General features: G+C 50.7%; 1 long non-coding RNA gene across 1 annotated transcript; it reads left to right on the top strand.

Annotated features, from left to right (window-relative positions):
• Positions 1-1399: 1399 nt before the first annotated feature.
• LOC143836721 (uncharacterized) lies at positions 1400-13771 on the top strand. Its single transcript, XR_013230684.1, has 3 exons — positions 1400-1531; positions 3592-3688; positions 13269-13771. It is a non-coding gene; the product is annotated as an uncharacterized LOC143836721 (long non-coding RNA).
• Positions 13772-20789: the final 7018 nt, after the last annotated feature.

Raw genomic sequence — 20789 nt, 5'->3', positions numbered from 1 at the left:
TCCTTGGATTTAATAAACAGCTTTGGACATTTAGTCTCCTTGGTTTGTGACACCAAGACCGTTTCTGCACTGAAGGCTTCGTGCCAAGCTGCAAGCTGGAGTTTGAGTTGGGACAGGTTGCCAGGATACTTCCTGCTCCTGCCCAGGGGAGCGTTTGGCCGAATATGTCTTGTCCGCCCTGGGTTTCTGCTCCCACACGGGTGCAGTGAAGTTCCCAGTGTGGAAACTGTCCCAGAGGTATCCAGATGGCCACAGAACTAGATACGGGTTTGGACTGTATCCACTGTAGGGATTTCCTTACTACACCCAGGCTCCAAGTCTCAAAGTTCAGGGAAAGGGTTTTGCAAGGTGTCAGTTGTGGAATTCAGAAGATGGCTGGTTTGGAAAGCTCTGAGAGTAGAATTATGGAGGACAGATGGCTATTCATCATGACAGCTTAATGGATGTTGCAGTCTCAATGGCTCCTCCATATACAGAGGCAATCTACCTCTCAGCACCAGCCGCTGGGGAAAAACCATCTGAAGAAGATTTTAGATTCAGATGGGCAGCTGTGTTGATCTGAAGTTGGAGTCCACTGGTACCTTGAAGACTAACAAAGTTTCAAGATGGGGAGAAGCTTTTGTGTGCATTTATTGAAAATGGGATGCTGCACCAAATGTGTTGGATCCTGCAGCTCCAGCTGGCCCTATTTACCAGGGTTAGCTCCAGATTTTTAGTTTTCAATCAGGACCAGATCACATTCATACTGATAATTAAACAGAACTGCCACGTTCAGAGGCAGTCCACCTCCAAGGGACATACAGCAGCAGTAGGCTGTCGCCTTCATGTCTTGCTTGTGGCCTGTTGGAGAAAATCCATAATGCTCCTGCAGAGGGACATTCTGGGTTCTGATCCAGCAGCTTTTGCATTGCTGTGTGCGGTTCAAGTTTAAAGCTCAGTTCAGACATAAGATGAAGCCAGGGCTTAATGAGGCGAACTCTAGTGCATTTGGTGGCCTGAATCTGGGTCATTCTACTAATGAGGGCTAATTGCTGGTGGTGGAAAATGGTACAAGGTTGCATTTGACTCATGGTGACCAATGCAAGGTTTTCTAGGCAAGATGTGTTAAGGAGGCACTGCTCCCTTTAAGCCAGGGGTAGTCAAACTGTGGCCCTCCAGATGTCCATGGACTACAATTCCCATGAGCAAACACTGGCAGGGGCTCATGGGAATTGTAATCCATGGGCATCTGGAGGGCCGCAGTTTGACTACCCCTGCTTTAAGCTGTGCAGGTGAGCGTCTGCTCATTGACTCAGGAAGCCCTGCTCAGCAGCTGTCTGGAGCCAAGCAGGGTCTTGCACCAGCTGTTGCCCATTTTAAGGTCTGCTCAGGATGCGAATCTCTCCGCTCAAGAGGGGGGTGGGGAAGTGGTTCAGAGGCCTGCCTCTGTACAATGACTCTGGGCTTCCTTGGCCCTTTCCTATCCAAATATTAATCATGGCTGCCCCTGCTTATCTTTGGCGATCTGGCAAGCTTGAGTCAACTGGGTCAGGTCAGTGGAGAGTCAGGGTCTTTCAAACCAGGGCAGAGTCTGCACTTACTTTGTTTATTCCATTGTCAATCCTGGTGAACTCAGATTGATTTGAACTCGGGTCTTCCTCTTCCTCCCCCCCTTCCCCATTGAAACAGGAAAGTATTCTGCACGTGATTAGGGTAGTTCAGAAGGGGGGAGGGGAAGAGGGGGGGAGGGGAAGCCTCTTTCTTTCTTTTCTTGAAGGGGGGGGAGGAGCCAAGCAGGGAGCCTCTTTCTTTTCTTGGATGGGGGCGGGGGGAGAGGATCGAAAAAGGCAGAGAAAGGAGAAAAAATCCAGGACCGACAAAAGTTGAGAGAAATTAGGGGCTTCTCCTTTAAGGCAAGCTTGTCACATGACCAGGTTTGGCCTATCAGAGGTTCTCTACCACGGAGCTTGCTTTCCCAATCCGGGTTTGAAAAATATTGAGCATTAAAATATCGCACAATAAAGGTAGGGTCACTCCGGATCAATCCTTTTTGCTGCAGAAGGAAAATTTAAATCGCCCAAAATCCAAACAGAAATCGCATTCTGTATAGAGGGCAGGGACTGAATCGACCTGGGATTGGAATAAAAGCTCCGTGCAGGATCTGAAACTAGAGCTGGACGTTGGCTTATGCGCCATAGTTAGTTTAAGAAGAAGAGTTGGTTTTCACTGCCTGAAGGAGTCTCAAAGTGGCTTACAGTCACCTTCCTTTCCTCTCCCTACAACAAATGCCCTGGGAGGGAGTTGGAGCTGAAAGAGCTCAGACAGAACTGCTCTTTGAGAACAGCTCTAACATGACTGTGACTAGCCCAACACCACCAAGCTGGCTGCATGGGGAGGAGCGGGGAATCAAACCTGACTCACCAGATTAGAGGCCGCTGCTCTTAACCACTACACCAAGCTGCCTTCCTAAAGTTTTGAATGAACACAGCTATCCTGGTGCTTGCTCACTGCCCTTGACAAAGGTCCTCGCCTGTAGCACAGGGGCTGAAACTGCCTTTGTCAAGGCAAGATTTTCTGGCAAGTTGCATCCTGCTTGGCATCACATCTTTGCTCAGTTCTCTCCCATCTCCACATTTTAGCCCCCCCCCCCAAGGCGCCACCTGCAAGACTCCAGGAATTTCCCAATCCACAGTTGGTAACCATAGCTTAAAATAACTCTGATTTTGCATTTTGGGTCACTTTCACACCTGCTAAATAATGCCATCTCAATCTCAGTGACTGTTTGTAAATGGATTTTGAAGTTAAATCCAGTTGCGGCATAGAATTGGATTATTTAGTATGTGGGAAAACACCTTATGTCTGTACTAGGGCTGCCATATGGGTGTGGGATCCCTGCCCCTGAGAAAAATACCCCCATGCCCATCAGCTCAATGGTGTGATGTCCCCTCTCCAGGAATTCTCTGGTTTTACACAGTTTCTGGGGACTCCTAGACCGTTTATACACTGGGGGTTTCATGCCAGGCTGCAGGCTGGAATTGTAGTTGTGGCAGGTTACCCCACTTCTTCCTGCACCCACACGGGGGAGCATTTGGCCTGGTGCACCTCATCCACCCCCGATTTGTGTTCCTGCACGGGAGCTGGGGCAGTGAAATTCCCAGTGCATAAACGGTCCTAGTGATTCTTAGAGAGCACCAATGTCCTCCATGTCCCTGCACCCCATTTCCTGCTGGTGGCAGGGCCTTGACTGACAATGGGGTGTGTCCACCTGCAGCAGGGGCCTTGAGGTCTCCCAGAATTACAATCACTCTCCAGAGGATTGAGGTCAGTTCCCCTGGAGAAAATGGCTGCCTTGACTCCCCCCCCCCCGCCCCAGTGTAGTCCTTTCCAACCGTGCCCTCCTCAGGCCCAGTCCCACCCAGACCTCAAGAAATTTCTCAGCCAGTAGCTGGCAATCCTATTCATTCTGAACGGAGCTGAACGCTTCCAGAGTAAAAGATGGGACTTCTGAACAAATCTGTGGTGGGAAATTGAGCAGACTCAGTGGGAACCATGAGCCCACAGGCCATTTGTGTGTGTGCTGGTTAATTTTTTCCTCTTTCCCCTGTAATGTAGGCTTCCTCAGCGCTGGGCTGTCCTTCTGTGGAAGCTTTGAAACACAGGTGAGATGGCTACCTGGCAGCCGTGCTGATTCTGGGAACTGAGGCAGAAGGTGAGAAGGGGAGCAGGAAGACATGAGCCGGTGCTTGGCTCTTGTGGCCGTCTCTTGCATGTCCAGGGAAATGCTGGTTGCCACTTTGGGATTAGGAAGGAATCCCCCCCCCGAACGTTTTTTGCCTTCCTCTGAGCATAGAGCAGGGGTCACTGGGGGACAGGGATGGGGAGTAGTTGTGAATTTCTTGTCCTTAGATGACCCTTCAGGACCCTCCCAGTTCTGTGTCTGTGTTTCTAATAATGGAAAACAGAAGAAAGAACAAGCTTCTATAAATATGGGTGCTTTGATTTCTCCTTTCGGCATCTCTGGATTGTCTCAGGGGTCTGCCCCCTCCTTAAATTGCTTTGCTTGTTTTCCTAATGTGTTTTTCTCCTTGCCTGGCCTCTTGTTTGTCTTTCAGATGGAGAAAGCGTTGAGTCCATTAGGCTGGATTTGATTTGTAAATAACACCTGGGAACGTACACTCAGGGCGTGCTCCAGGGCACTGTGGCCTTCCCGAATGTGCTGAATTTTCAAGGCGTCATTGAATTGTGGTGTGAGAAGGAGCCCCAGATGCAGGCTGACCAGGCAGCTGGGTGTCCGTCCTCTTATAGGATCTTTTTTACAAAACTGATGAAAATGTCCTCCCTTTCGGTTGGAAAGTTAGAAATGGTCCAAGCGAATAGCAATTGTTGTTGTTGCTTCCTGTCCATAGTGACCATAGTGTGGTTGCTGTTAGTTGCGAAGTCGTGTCCGACCCATTGCGACCCCATGGACAATGATCCTCCAGGCCTTCCTGTCCTCTACCATTCCCCAGAGTCCATTTAAGTTTGCACTGACTGCTTCAGTGACTCCATCCAGCCACCATTCTCTGTCGTCCCCTTCTTCTTTTGCCCTCGATCGCTCCCAGCATTAGGCTCTTCTCCAGGGAGTCCTTCCTTCTCATGAGGTGGCCAAAGTATTTGATTTCATCCTCAGGATCTGGCCTTCTAAGGAGTAGGCAGGGCTGATCTCCTCTAGGACTGACCGATTTGTTTGCCTTGCAGTCCAAGGGACTCGCAGGAGTCTTCTCCAGCACCAGAGTTCAAAAGCCTCAATTCTTTGACGCTCGGCCTTCCTTATGGTCCAACTTTCGCAGCCATACATTGCAACTGGGAATACCATAGCCTTGACTAAATGCACTTTTGTTGGCAGGGTGATGTCTCTGCTTTTTAGGATGCTGTCTAGATATGCCATAGCTTTCCTCCCCAGGAGCAAGCATCTTTTAATTTCTTTGCTGCAGTCCCCATCTGCAGTGATCTTGGAGCCCAGGAAAATAAAATCTGTCACTATCTCCATTTCTTCCCCAGTTATCACAACTTAAATGGCAAGGGCACCTAAAATGAGACTGGCCATTGTGCTCACTTGTTTGAATGTTGGGTCAGGAAGCAGGTTCTCTTTCTGGCTTTTTGAACCCTACAACGGCGCTACTGTTTCCCAGCACGTTGAAACACTCTATATGCCTGCAGAGAAAAACTGGCATTGATTTAAAAAACCCCTAAAAACCTGATCTTTAAAAATTGGAATTTTACATTTTCTTTTTAAAGTAGGGGTAGTCAAACTGCGTCCCTCCAGATGTCCATGGGCTACAATTCCCATGAGCCCCTGCCAGCGTTCGCTGGCAGGGGCTCATGGGAATTGTAGTCCATGGACATCTGGAGGGACGCAGTTTGACTACCCCTGCTTTAAAGCTTAAGTAAACCATGAAGAAACATTTAGATTACGCCTTCGACATCAGTATGTGTGCAGGGTGATGGAATGGAAAACCAGTGACGCCTTAAAGATGGATTAATTCCAAGGGTATTTCTTCATTTATTGCTGTTTCAGCTGTCTAGGGTCACTTTGCCACATTAATACTACGTGGGCAAGGACCTAGGTCGACAAGGGTGGGTGTGAGTGCATGTGTATGTGCAGTAGCCCTTGTTGTGTATGTGGATCTGCTGAGGACTGAGTTTGAAATCCAAGGCAGGGATCCAAGCAGACACGGAACTAACCAATCAGTTTAAACCCACCACTGATAATCTGGCCTATTCCACGCACGGCAGGGGAGACCAATTGTCTGCTTTCTGTATATAAGTTGGGGTTCTCTTGGGGGCTCTCAGTCTTGCTGTCACCTGCTACAACATGCACTTGTGTTTGTGAATCTGCACAGGACTTACCTTGAGGTCTGGGGTAGGATTCTAGCAGCCTCAAAAGCAGCTGATGCACTTCAAGGCTACCAGCTGTGGGAGCCAATCCTTTTAAAAGCAGCCAAGTGCCCCTAAGCCAATCGGGCTCAGCTGCAGGAGATTCTATTGTTCAAATGTATATAGCTTGGGGTTTGTTCTCAGGGTTTTTAGTTTCGTTGTTGCTTCCTCCAACATGCACTCACCACTGAGATGCATAAAGAGCTGTTTGTCTGCCTAGTAGCCTAGTTCGTCCTTGTGAACCCGCATATTTTACACTGGCAATGAGGATGGGGTTGCAACACTAGCAAGCTACACTGGTACGCGATCTACAGCTGTAATTACTGCAGAAGCGGAGGTCCCCCATCCAAGGGGGACCCAGCTGTCAATGCGAAACCCTGCCTTCCACAGAGGGACAAAGCTGCCATGCAGCCCTTCTGTCCGGGGGGAGACGTAGCCGCTGAAGTTCACTGGTGCCAAGCTCAGCCTTCTGAGGGGTGGGGGAGTATCCACCAGCTGAATCAGTAGGGAGGAACCCTGCTGCCAAGGAGGGACAAACCACCACTGAATAACTTGAGAGCAGCGGTACCTGCTCTCCAGGGAAGGGACCAACCAATTGCTGAATTCGCTGCTGGGGAACAGATTCAGCAGAATGAATGCAATGCCTACCTTCAGCCAGATTGAGCCCTTCGATCTCAGCCACCTGGTACCTTGGCAAGCCTACGAGAAGTGGTTCCGCCACTACCTTATAGCCCATGGCATCACTGGCGGGGCGAGGAAATGGTCATTGTTCCCGAGCTTGTGTGGCCCAGGTAACTATGCTCTGGCATAAGACCTCTTCACTCCAGATGACGTGGACTCTGCAGACCTAGATGAGATTCTCCGGCACCTGCAGGAACACTGCAACCCCCAGGCAGGAGAGATTGCCTGCCGCCATGTGTCCTTTAAATGAATGCAGCAGGAGGGTGAGTCCAATGCTGACTATATTGGCCACCCTCCACAACCTTGCTCGAGATTGCCAGTTTTCCAGACTCAGGGAGGCTCTCAGAGGTCATTTCACCTATGGCCTCCAGGATGAGGCCACAAAAAGAAGGGGCTGACCTACAAAGATGCACTGGAGGAAGCCACCAATGCCGAAGCAGCCGCCCGCAGTACCAGGTCAGTCCTGGGCCACGTGTTGCCCCAGTGCTCATGAGGAACGCGCCCAACTACAGCCATCCACCAAGAGGACATCAGCGAGGACTCCTAGGAAGACAAGGCTAAAAGTACTGGCACACAGCTATGTCTGGTGACCCAGGATTGACAAGGACATTAAGTCCTGGGCCCACTGCTGCCAGACCTGCCAGGAATGCTGCCCCGAGATGCCTCAAGTGCTGCTGCAGCCATGGGAGCCAGGCAAGAATCCCTGGTCCCGCCAACAAGTTGACTTTGCCAGTCCTTTCCAGGGACACGTTCCTGGTCATGCTGGATTCATTCTCCAAATGGCCGGAGGTCATTCCAGTACCCTCGATGACATCGGCTGTGGTCGTAAGAGCCCTGCAGCACCTCTTTGTGACCCATGGACTGCCGGACATGGTCGTCTCTGACAATGGGGCACAATTCACCTCAGCCAAATTCCAAATATTCTTGGAGGAGAACCTGATTTACCAGGTAACATCGGCACTGTTCCACTCTTCAACAAACAGGCAGGCTGTGAGATGGGGAACGCCCCCAGAGTCCGGTCCCCCCCTCTCTAACCCAGGATTAAAGGTTGTTGGCCTCAATACTCTGGTTAGTGCAGTGGATATTATTGTTGGAAATACATAGGATACAACAGACATCAAGGGAACGGTGGGGCTTGTCTTGATGTTATCTGTTGAGCTGTCAGAAGAGGCCCCTTAAATCTGGCATGCCAGGTTCGATTCTGCACTCCCCCACATGCAGCCAGCTGGGTGACCTTGGGCTCACCACGGCACTGATAAAACTGTTCTGACTGGGTAGTGATATCAGCGCTCTCTCAGTCTCGCCCACCCCACAGGGTGTCTGTTGTGGGGAGAGGAATGAGAAGGCGACTGTAAGCCGCTTTGAGCCTCCTTAGGGAAAAGCGGCATATAAGAACCAACTCTTCTTCTTCTTCTTCATGTCTGCAGCCTCTCCTGCTGTGGCCAGGACCACTCTAGCGATGGTACCAAGGCTCTCGGCCTTGGCATACATCGTGGGAGTCCGTGTCGGTGGCGTCCGTGTCGGTGGCGGTCTTCTTCACATAGGTGACAGCGTTCTCCCTGGTGGAGGTGGCGATGGCAGCAGTGAAGTCAACAACAGGGAAGAGCATGGTGGAACTGTTTATAGGCTGGAGAGTCTGCATCCTCCTAGACTGGCTGCATCCCAACCATGATGCAACCTGGTTAGAGATTTATAGAGCTCCACCAAACCCCGTGCCTTCACCCTGGATGCCCTGGTCTATGTCCGGAACTACAGCAATGGCTCCCACTGGATCCCAGCCACTGTCACACAGGTAACTGGACCCGTCTCCTATAGCGTCCAAGCCTCTGACAGCTGCAACCTCCACTGGCATGTGGACTAGGTACGCCACTGGGATCCCAGACCTGCCACCTGAGAGGCACTGCTGGGCCCAGCAGTCAAGGATGCATGACAGCCCTTCCTGCCTGTCACCACCAAGAACTCATTGGCACAGATGCCAGCTGAAGCAGAGACCATGGTTCCCAGGGCTCCTGTGTCTACAAAAAGTGTTATGCAGTCGTCTCCCACACCAGAGCTACACCGGTCTACACAGACGCACACAGCACCCCAGCAACTACCGGACTTCATCCATCACCTCTTAGGTGACTATCTAAGGGGGGAAGGGTGTTGTGTATGTGAATCTGCACGGGACTGAGCTTGAAGTCCGAGGTAGGATTCTAGCAGCCTCAAAAGCAGCCAAGGTGCTTCAAAGCTCCCAGCTATGGGAGGCAATCCTTTAAAACCAATCAAGCGCCTCTGAGCCTGTCAGGCTCAACCATGGGAAATGTCTTTGTTGGACAAACGTATATATAGCAGGATTGTTCTGAGGAGTTTCAGTCTTCTTGTTGCTTCCTTCAACATGCACTCATAATTGAGATCGATAAAGAGCAGTTGGCCTCATAGCCTGTCATTCATCCTTGCGAACCCACATATTTTACGTAACTCACTGGTGAGAGCACCAATAAAGAGCCGTTCGTTTGCCCAGTAGCCTGGTGTTCTTCCTAAAAGGACAATCCCTTTTTTTTTGTCCTGGGTTAGAATAGATAGGGCTGAGCAAGATGGGCCAGTGGTTTGATTCAGCACAAAACTTCATATGCAGGAAGACCATAAATGGGGGGGGGGGGAGGACGGACTAGAGATAACATCCCCAGGCTTGGAATGCCCGGTATGACATGGAGACCCCAAGAAATGATAGTAAGGTAAAGGTATCCCCTGTGCAAGCACCGAGTCATGTCTGACCCTTGGGGTGACGCCCTCTAGCGTTTTCATGGCAGACTCAATACGGGGTGGTTTGCCAGTGCCTTCCCCAGTCATTACCGTTTACCCCCCAGCAATCTGGGTGCTCATTTTACCGACCTCGGAAGGATGGAAGGCTGAGTCAACCTTGAGCCGGCTGCTGGGATTGAACTCCCAGCCTCATGGGCAAAGCTTTCAGGCGGCTGCCTTACCACTCTGCGCCACAAGAGGCTCTTATTGGTGTTCTTCCTATGGACCCACATATTTTGCACCAGCGATGAGGATGGGATCGTGATGCTAAGGACAGAACCCTGGTAAGTGATCGCCTACAACTGCTGAATCACTGGAGTGGAGCTCTGCTGCTAAGGAGCGACAAATTGGAAGCTGAAATCACTGGATTTCTACCAGTTATTGATCCCTGTCACCATGGAAGTACAAACCTTTGGTAGAACCCGTTGTTCATTTGGTGCCCGACCTCCGGTGAAGGGACTGTCTGACTGCTGTCCGGGGAGCAGACTCAGCTAATGAATGCAATGGCTACCTTGGGCCAGTCTGAGTCCTTCTGTCTCAGCCATTCTACCTGTCGGCCTTCCTACGAGAGGCGTTTCCATCACTGCCTTGTGGCCAGCAGCATCACCAACAGGGCCAGGAAATGGTCGTTGTTCTGAGTTTGTGCCACCCATGACCTCGCACAAGACCTCTTCTCCCCATATGACATAGACACTGCAGATCTGGAAGGGATTCGCCTCGTACATTTGGGAACACTGCAACCAACCCCCAGCCGGGAGATATCGCCTTCCACCATGCATTCTACCAATGTGTCCAACAAGAGGGCGAGTCTATTGCTGACCTCATCACTGCCCCCTGCAACCTTGCTCGAGATTGCCAGTTCATTAATCTCAAGGAGGTTCTATGGGATTGCCTTGTCTGCAACCTCTGGGACGAGCAGATCCAGCACTGGCTTTTCTCCAAAAGAGGGCTCACCTTCAAAGATGCGCTAGAGTAGTGGTCCCCAACCCCCGGGCCGTGGCCCGGTGCTGGGCCGTGCCCAGTGCCGGGCCGCGAAGGCCTCGGTGCTGGGCCGCGGCTCCCTCTTCCCGCCCCCCCCCCACAGCGAGAAGCTCGCCAGGCTGCGAGTAAATCGGCCGCCGAAGCGGCCTATCAGCTTGCGGCCCGGCAAGCTTCTTGCTTTGGGAGGGGGCGGGAAGAGAAGCTTGCCGGGCTGCAAGCTAATCGGCTGCTTCTGCGGCCGATTTCCTTTCGGCCTGGAGGGGCGGGGTGAGGGTGAGGTGAGATCGAGGTGGACTATGCCACTGCTGCTTGCCCGTGCCACTTCCCAATGCCCGCCTCCAGATCCTGTGTCAGTTGTGGGGCCCAGCTTTCATGGAGCTCTTGCCAGTTCTGCTATGTGTACTGCAGGGCCTGCAACAAGAAGGGGCACATCGCTCCCAACACGCTGCCACATCTTCCCATCCCCAACCTGGTGAGATCAAGTTCTGCCACAAAGAAACAAGGAGGACTTTAACTTCACAGCATGAGCCTCTTACATCCAGTCACCGACATCATGCAAAAGCCAGCACCCACACAATGCATCAATTTGACGCAGAGCAGCCAAAGACGATCCATCTTTCGGTGAGCAGAGAGGGGCCTTCCCGCACTATGGAACTGGACACTGGGTTGTCACTTAAAATATATATATATATATATATATATATTTTACATTTTATTATGAACATCTACAAGTAACAGCATTGCCACTGAACAAAAACGACAACAACAACATAAAACACATACAAAAATAACGCAAACATCACAATCACAACCTAAAATTTGACTTCCCTCCCAGCTCACCCTCCTGGACAAATAAACCCTTCTCTTGTGCTAAGAAAAATTAATTAGAATTATCTGCTGCTTCACTTTCTTCATGTTTTGTAAAATTTTGCAGAGTCTGGTTGTCACTTTCAATCATATCCAGTGCAACCCTCAGATGCCTCTGTGACCTCCAGACTACAATGTTAAGGATTTTCAGGGCAGCCTCATCCCAGTGCAAGGTGTGGGCAATTTTCACGTGTGTTAGTTATGAAGATTTTTCCTGGCCGCTTGACACTGGTCTGTCGAAGGGGAGCGCACTAATCTCCTCGGCCTTGACTGGGTAGAGCCGCTTGGGATCACCATAAACGGAATCCATCACCTCCAGGCTACGCCCTTAGAGGATGTATGCAGAGAGCTTGCAGCCATTTTTGATAATTCGCTCAGCTTCTACCCTGGTCTGCCGGTTTCCCTGGCTCTTGACCCTCAAGTGGCACCATCCACCTCATGGCCAGGAGGGTTCGCTTCATGTTAAAGCCTTGCATAGATGGAGAGCTTGACAAGCTCCTGGCACAGGGCATTCTTGAGGCAGTGCCAAACGGGCGTTGGGAGACCCCAATTATTACCCCATCACTGTGCCTGGCACCTGCTCCTGCAGCTGCCTCCGACAGACAGTCCCTTCAGCCTGCATTCTAGTGGCCCCGATCATTCCTCGGGACATCCCTCAGCTGGTTCCAGCTCCTGAACTTCGTCAGTCCTCACAGACTCACAGGACACTTGGCTATCTGCAGGACTTTGTCCACCGTCTCCTGACTCTCTAAGGCGGGAGGGGTGTTATGTATGCGGATCTGCTGAGGACTGAGCTTGAGGTCCAGTCAGTTTAAATCAATCAATGCTAAGCTGGCCAATCACACGCACGAGTTGGGAGGCCTGTTGTCTGCTTTGTCCATGTTAGTTGGGGTTTCTGAGGCATTTCTCAGTCTTGTTGTCGCCTGCTACAACATGGACTCACTGCTGAGATCACCAGTTCATTCATTTGGCCAGTAGCCTGGCGTTCCTCCTACGGACCCCCGCATTTTACAGCTCTGTTGGCCTGAAGCAACAGAACACGGTATGAGTCCAGGGGCAACTTGAAGACCAACAAAGTTTAATTTTGAGTGTATGCATTTGTATGCATGCACAAGTCTTCAGATACACTGAAACAAGACATATATGTCCGAGTTTGTGTCTTTGTGTGTGTGTGGTCGGGGGGGGGGGGGCAACAAACTAACCATGGAGCCACACCCAAAAGCTGATAACCAGAATTAAACTTTGTTGGTCCTAAAGGTGCCACTGGACTTTTGGCCCTAACCAAAGTCCTGGTGGAAGATCGCCATTTTAATCTGATCTCTGGTGGCCAATCAGGAGGTCCACCAGGTCCAACTCACTTGCCAGAAAATGCTTGCTGGGTGCCAATAGGCGTTTCGGGAGGCACCTGTGGGCACCATGTTGGGGACCTCTAGGTTGATGTGCTGGATTATCTATGGCAGGGGTGGCCAAACTTGTGGCTCTCCACATGTCTATGGCTAGCACATGCCTGTGCTCATGAAAATTGTAGTCCATGGGCATCTGGAGAGCCCCCCCCCCATGATCTATGGCAGCGGTTCTCAACCTCCTTACGGCCATAACCCCAACTGCGGCGGGGGTGCCGCGCACACGAACAGAGGTGTGCATGCGCACACAGGTGTGTGGAGGTGGGCACTGCCACCACTGCTGGCCGCCTCCACCCCCCTGCCACTGCTGCCTCCCGCCGCTCGCCACTGCCTGCCGCCTGCCACCTGCTACCGCTGCCACTGCCCACCACCGTCTGCTGCTGTTGCTGGCCTCCGCCACTGCCGCAGCCACCAAACTGGTGATCCCGCGGAAGGGCCAGGTGACCCCACTTGGTGTCGGGACCCTAAGGTTGAGAACCACTGATCTATGGGAAGATGTGATTAGTCGTGTTAGCTTTGTTATGGTTATTTTTTATAGACCCCCAATAGGAATTTTATTTACAATTGATGTCAATCCCTGTATTAAGTTGTGCTTTCTCCAAAGTTATGCTACTACATGTTAAATATCTTCATTGTTGCATTCTTGGTGTGTTGCAGAGAATTTGGCAGAGGGCTCCTTTATTTGACATCAGTTTGCAGAGGAACTGGATTCACCGCTGACCCCCACCCCCCATCCAGTGAACTGAACGGGGACACCGCTGCCAGGCCTGCCAGAGAAGACGGTTGACCAGGGCTGTCTCTTAACACATAGGCCCACTGTGCAATTGCCTGGGGGGGCCATCAGCATGAGGGTCACAGGCTAATCGTTGTATGTATTGATAGTTTGTGATATGTGAATGGACCAGCTGCTTATATAAGATCGTCTTATAAAGCAATTCTCTGCAAAGAAATTTAACAAAATGTTTGTGTTGAACACTTGATTAACAATGAATAATTCATAGTAATGGTGTGCTATCTCTGCCTGTATGATTTACCCTTTTGAGTACCATTAATAGGTTGAATTTTTTTGCTTTTCGAGTTCAAGGCTCGTAGTATATGGTCCAAACGTCTGTGTTGATTAATCTTTGCTGTACAGCCTATTTTAAAATGATTTTGTGGGAGGTACTGATCAATGTGAGTTTAATTCCATTGATGCTTTCTGTTTTTATTCCTGTGAGTGGTTGTGTAGGTAGGGCCCCAGGGCGCAATTTTGCAAGGTGGCATTTCCAGGGAAAGGGGGGATACTCAGCTGTGCAGTGATATCCAGATGGCTGCAAGAAGCCCCTGATTTAAAATAACTGGGAACATCAAGCAACCCTAACCCCTTCCCGCCCCTCCCCGCCCCCCCCCCCCCCACTGCTGCACTTACTTCCTGTTAACATGTGAACCCATCAGGCTGGCCTGACATAATTGCTTTGGACAGATCATAAGAAGTCCTTAGGCAAGAGGAGGGTAGTTAATATACTGCCTGAGTCAGATCCCCTTCTTGGGGCCGTCTTCTTGCTTTTAATAATGGTTTAATGAAAAATTCAAAATTAATTGGAACTGGCAGGAGATATTCAGTAAGGAAGTCGCACTCGCCTTTGCGAGCTTTCAATTTTTCAAGAGATAGCTGGGGGGGGGGGTGGACTTCCAAAATCTGAAGACAGTAGGTTGAAAGGGAGTGGAAAATGAACCGGCAGGATCACACAGTTGTCTTTCTCCTTTTTCTGGCAGAAATTCAACAGGTAAGGCTTCCCCTGAAGAAAGATCCAGTGATCAAGAAAGATTTCTATTGAAAGGTTTTGCACTTTTTTGATCAAATAAGGCGTGTGCTCGAAGTGGCCAAGATGAACCCCAGGTGTTGTGTATGTTGCAGAGATCAGGAGCTTGGATCCTAGCGCTAGCATCAGAGATGCATAATTACCATGGGTTAGCTTGCAGGATCCAGCCAGCGATTGGTCGTTGTAATTATCCACTCAGAGGGCTCTGCTTAGGGCCAATCACAGGCTTTGGCAGGAACCTCTGGACTGTATATAAATTCAGGTGGTGGGTTGCTGCTTTAGTTCAGCTGTGTGTGATCAATAAAGAGCTGATGTTTTGGCACACAAGTGACTCCATGCTAGGGTTATGCGCTTTGGCTCAGTTCAGCCACCTTGGCGATCACCAAAGCCCAAACTGGTGCGTACGAGGCCAGTGCCGCGGAGAGATGGGGTGGCGGAGGTATGTTAGCCAGCGGCTGCAGGCAGGCGCAGAGCTCTGCACTTTTGTGCAGCCGCCAGCTGGCGCACTGCCATCACCCATGGTGCTGGCTGCCTCGGGCTACAGTGATCGCCGAGGCAGCCAAACTGAACCGTAGTGCTCACCCCTACTCCATGCCTTACTGAAGCCACTGTGGGCTGCAAGATTCCCTGTTCTGAGAACTTCCTCTCCCTGTTGGCAGAGTGAACTTCCTCTCTCCGTGTTTTGGAGGGGAAGGCAACTCTCATGCTACACATACAAGGAAAATTTGCAGGAGGTGGGTGGGTGGGTTATGCTGGTAGATGAATCACACTCATGCACCACTTTGCATATCTCCCCTTTCTGGTTTTTAAAGCCCTTAGCAGACTGGATAGCCATATGACGGAGAGGCTGCTTCTGTGAAGGTTCAAGGGGGTGGCAGGTGACAGTGGATGAGCGATAGGGTTGTGAGTGTCCTGCATAGTGCAGGGGGTTGGACTAGATGACCCATGAGGTCCCTTCCAACTCTATCATTATATGATTCAGACTGATGATAGATTAGCTTTGAACAGCCTGGTCAATTCCTTTTACGTCTAAATTGATGATTAATCAGCTGTCAAGCTTGTAGGGAAATATGCATGGAATTAGGGATATGCGCTTCAGCTCACCCAAAGAGGATATTTCCTCTCTGTGCCACGGCGCTGGCCTCCTGCGTGCCGCCTGGGGCTTTGGTGATCACCAAGGCAGCCAAGCCGAGGCACACATCACTAGTATAGAATAACAGGATGACAGCAATTTTGGAATTTGCAAGACCTGCAGTGTGTATCAGAGGAGGTGCGTAGTGAGCACATTTAGACCGGGCACTTCCTGATATTTTTTCAAGTAATCACCTCCTCTGTCCTGATTCGCTCAATTGGAGACCTCCTGCTCCTTGGAGCACATTTTCTCCCTGAATGCCTCAAAACAGTTACACAGTTAGGACTGTTTCTTTCTCTTCTCTCTCTCTCTCTCTCTTTACAAAGCTATTTCTGTTCTCAATTAACCTATTTATTCTTTAAGCAGCAAGTGCTTCACAATTTACATATTTAAACTCTGGCAACAAGTCAACCATTTGATTTTTGATTTATTATGGAGAATGCTCCATATGTGTTTGTTTGTGTATGTGGGGAGGGGGGTCTTTAATTATACAAGTACTAGAATGCAAGCCCGCTGTATGTTAAATACAGCGGGTGCTAGCCTTGGGTCGGGCAAAGGGGCAGTCCCGCTGCGTCCGCAAGGCGGCAGGGCTGTCCCTTTGGCCGGACCGAGGCCCCCCGCCCACCTCCTGCCCATCGCCGGGGCCTCGGGGCCTACCTGGCTTGTCGGCGGGCAGTGCGGTAATGGTGGCTGTGGGCTGAAGGTGGCCTACGTTGGGGGTGGTCAGTCCTTGCCCAAGGGGCCAATCGGCAGCCGCACTGCAAGAGGCTGCTGATTAGCCCCTTGACCTCAGACTGACAAGGTAGGCTTTGCGCCTACCAATTGGGCCCTCCACTTGTCAGTCCGCTTGTCAATCCGGTATGCCAACCCCCACACCCCTTACTGCTTTATTTATACCGCAGAGCGGTGTAAAGATTATTTTCTAGTACAAAGGACTGTAAAATGGTTGATGTTAAAATCATTCTATATTGCTGATTTTTGGAGCAATAATAATAGTGGATGGAAGACCTCCAAGGATCATTCTGCACAGTAAGACAATGGCAAACATCTCTGATGGTCTCTTGTCTTGATAACTCAACAGGATTTTATTGAGGCAACATGAGGGGAAGGCCTTGGCCTTTCTGCCTCATGCTGGCCCCTGTGTGGGACCCTTGCTGCTCTGACCCAGCAGGGCTCTACTGTGGTTCTTATCAGGGAAAGGCCTCTCTGGCCCTCCAGAGGAACTGGCTGGCCCCTGTGTGAGACGGGAGGCTGGACTGGATGAACCTTCATGGTCTGACCCAGCAGGGCTCTTCTGAGGCTCTTATCAGAGAAGGCCTCAACCTCTCTTTCCTGTGGCTGGACCTCCAGAGGAACTGGCTGGCCCTTTTGTGAGATGGGAGGCTGGACTGGATGGACCCTCCAAGGTCTGACCCAGCAGGGCTCTTCTGAGGCTCTTATCAGAGAAGGCCTCAGCCTCTCTTTCCTGTGGCTGGACCTCCAGAGGAACTGGCTGGCCCCTGTGTGAGACGGGAGGCTGGACTAGATGGACCATCCCTGGTCTGACCCAGCAGGGCACTTCTGATGTTCTTAGGAAGGCTTTGGACTCACTGCTCTGGTGCTGGCCCTCCAGGGGAACTGGTTGGCCTCTGTTTGAGACCAGAGGCTGGACTAGAGGGACCCTCCCTGGTCTGACCCAGCAGGGGTCTTCTGAGGTTCTTATGAAGACCTTGGCCTCGCTGCCCTGTTGCTGGACTTCAGAGGAACTGGCTGACCCCTGTGTGAGACGATATGGACCCTCAGTGTTCTGATCCATCTGGGTTCTTTATGCTGCCATAAATTGCCTGTGACTTGACAACCCACCATTAAATAAAGGAAATGCTCAGTATGGACCTTTGAATACTCATTCCTAAGGCAATCAAAGAAATTTTAGCTGATCAGTAATCTCCCCTTTTAACCTACAAATTGTGGTTGGAAATCTTGGCTTCCTTGCGCTTGCAGTAGATATTTGGTCTGCCGGAAGGGCCAAAAAGATCTGCAACATTCCTCCCACTATCTTACCTAAATCCTTATTAATGGCCCCTTCTTGCAGGCAGTGGGGTAAAGGCTGTAGCTCCTTTGGTTGCCAGGCCCTCCCCTGCCCAGCCGGGGGTGGGGTTGGGTGGTATGGTTGCTGGAGGCTGGGCCCCTAGCATTTCCCCAGCGTTCCTGGCAGAGGTGAAGTCAGAGATGTGCCGCCCCCGTGCTTTGTTATTTGATTACATTTAAATTAATGTATGCATTCTCCAAATCCTCAACAGAGATGCCCTTTTGAGGTATTGGAAATATAAGATACGAAAGAAGATAAATATCAGCTGGCACATATCACCGAAAGGAAAAGCCATCTGTACTAGTTTTGTTTCCTGTTCCAATTACAGGAGAGGAGGAGAAGAGTTGGATTTTCTTCCCTGCTTTTCTCTACCTCAGAGACTCAATGTGGGTCACTTCCCTTCCTCTCCCCAGTTTATTTTCTATAAATGATGACAGGGTCATGGATAGATGTCCATTTGTCAAGTGGCCAGTAGCACCTTTAAGACCAATAAAGTTTTATTCAAGATGAAGAGTGCTTGCACTCGAAAGCTCACGCCTTGAATCAGGGGTAGTCCAACTGCGGCCCTCCAGATGTCCATGGACTACAATTCCCAGAAATCCCCTGCCAGCGAATGCTGGCAGGGGGCTCCTGGGAATTGTAGTCCATGGACATCTGGAGGGCCGCAGTTTGACTACCCCTGCTTGAATAAATCTTTGTTGGTCTTAAAGGTGCTACTGGACTCTGATTTTATTGTGCTACTTCAGACCAACACGGTTACTCATTTGAATTTATCAAGTGTGTAAGTCTCCTTCTCCAAAGTTGCTAAAAGGTTCTGAGGTGGGTCAGGTTCAGTGCCCAGATGAAAGCTCTTTGATCTCACTGGCTGCTCTTGGCATCCTCTCCTTTGTCACGTGTGGGTTCAGATTTAGACCTCTGAGGAAGACCCACTTTGGGGTCAAGATGCGTTAGGTCTAGCGTTGGATGGCGATATGAGATGATTTCAAGGAAGAGCTTGTGTACTTTGTCTGTGTTTTTGACTTTATGAGTAGTGCACAATAAATGTTAATATAATTTGCACATTTACGTTTTGTGGAGCCTTTTGGGTCTTAGCCGCCTGTTGGCTAGGTTCGTTGCTTTTTGTTTCTTGTTGCATGAGCCCCTTTTTGCTTTCCCTGGTAATGAATAAGCCCACAGGGATGCTACGGCATGATCATCACAGCAAGAGCTGGATGTAATTTTCGTGTGTTTACTAGCAGCCTTGTGTACAGAGCCTGTGGATAGATGAGAATATGCCCTAAAGGAGGTACAAACTGTAAAAACACGGGGACAGATCCTGTCACTCATTCCGGGAGCAGCGGTGCCTTCCTCCAGCATGAGGCCCCTCCAGGGCATCTCTTGACACAAACAGCCACAAACACTCTCCAAAGGGGCTCTTCTTTCTGCTGGCTTAGGCTGAGATGCCGGGTGGAGTCAGGGGGGAGCCCAGTGGGGCTCCAACTCCACTTGGGGGTAAAAACGTCAGCCATGGAAGGATGATGAGCATGCCGGTTTGGGAAAGGAAAACTACCCACAGGGACCAAAGAGGGGGGAAAAATCCCTGTTGTGATGGGCATCCTCCAGCAGCTTTGTTTTTTTTATTTCTGGGGAGCCTTTCTGGGTCCTGACTAGAGTTGCCGGGCCTAGGGATGTGCACTTCGGCTCGGCTCAGCTCAGCTTGGCCACCTTGCTGATCACTGAAGCCCGAGGCCATGTGAAGTGAAGGGAGAGGACAAAGGGGGAAGAAGGGTCAGAGGGCAGCTCCCTGCTTGGGACAAAGAGCCGTCCCGTTCTGGGTGATACAAACACAGAGCAAGGTGGCACTCCCTAATCTCCAGGCAGGCTGAGTCGTTCACTCCAACAGCCTGGTCCTCCCTGGCAACTGATGTGTGTGTGTGTGGGGGGGAGGAGTAGAGTTGCCAGACCAAGTTGGGATACTCCTGGAGATTTGGGAGGAGGACAGTGACCTCAATGGGGTACAATCCAGAGTCCACCCTCCAAAGCTGCCGTTTTCTGATCTTTTTAGTCGGGCGATACTATCATTTCAAGAGCCTCTTGTGGCGCAGAGTGGTAAGGCAGCCGTCTGAAAGCTTTGCCCATGAGGCTGGGAGTTCGATCCCAGCAGCCGGCTCAAGGTTGACTCAGCCTTCCATCCTTCCGAGGTCGGTAAAATGAGTACCCAGCTTGCTGGGGGGTAAACGGTCATGACTGGGGAAGGCACTGGCAAACCACCCCGTGTTGAATCTGCCATGAAAACGCTAGAGGGCGTCACCCCAAGGGTCAGACATGACTCGGTGCTTGCACAGGGGATACCTTTACTTTACTATCATTTCTTGGGGTCTCCATGTCATATTGGGCATTCCAAGCCTGGGGATGTTATCTCTCATCCGTCCTCCCCCCCTCCCACATTTATGGTCTTCCTGCATATGAAGTTTTGTGCTGAATCAAACCACTGGCCCATCTTGCTCAGCACTATCTATTCTAACCCAGGACAAAAAGAAAAGGGATTGTCCCTATGCAGAATGGACAAAAATGCAGGCATCAGTCTGGACAAAATGGGCATTAAAGCTTCCAAGGCATTCTGCGGAAGACCTAAAAGTCATAGAGGAGATCCACTGAATTTGTTAGCTTCAAGGCTGTTTCCCCTGCCATGGTCTTCTTAACTGGGGATGTGTGCCTTGGCTCATTTCGGCTGTCTCTGCAATCACAGAAGCCCAAGGCGGTGCGTAGGAGGCCACAGTGCTAGCCTCCTACGTGCTACCTTGGGTTTCGGGGATCGCCGAGGGACTTCCACAGGGTCCATTGCCGCAGAGTCCGTCCTCTGAAGGGGCTGTTGTCTCTAGCTGCTGGGGAAGTGGTTTCAGTCGCCTGGAGATCGGCTGCAATCGTGAGCAGCCCTCCTCATTACCGGTTTAAATAAATAAATAAATACATGCAGTCGATGCTGTAATACTTCCTGTTTGTCCATCAAGGTGGCACAGGGCTCATTTCAACACACTGACCCAGCTCTCCAGCCCGGGGACATTGGACAGGCCGTGGCTTTTGGGAGAGGTGCCACGACCCCTCCTTGCTTAGCTGGGCACGTTTAGCTGAAAGCGTCGGGTCTGAACGTGGTCCTTTGGCTCCTCATGCACTGCTGCTGTGCCAGGACTTCCCCG

The sequence above is a fragment of the Paroedura picta genome, chromosome 4 (assembly GCF_049243985.1).
Source record: "Paroedura picta isolate Pp20150507F chromosome 4, Ppicta_v3.0, whole genome shotgun sequence".
Lineage (NCBI taxonomy): Eukaryota > Metazoa > Chordata > Lepidosauria > Squamata > Gekkonidae > Paroedura > Paroedura picta.
Note: the sequence above shows the minus strand (reverse complement) of the source record. Positions and strands in the feature narration are given on the sequence as shown.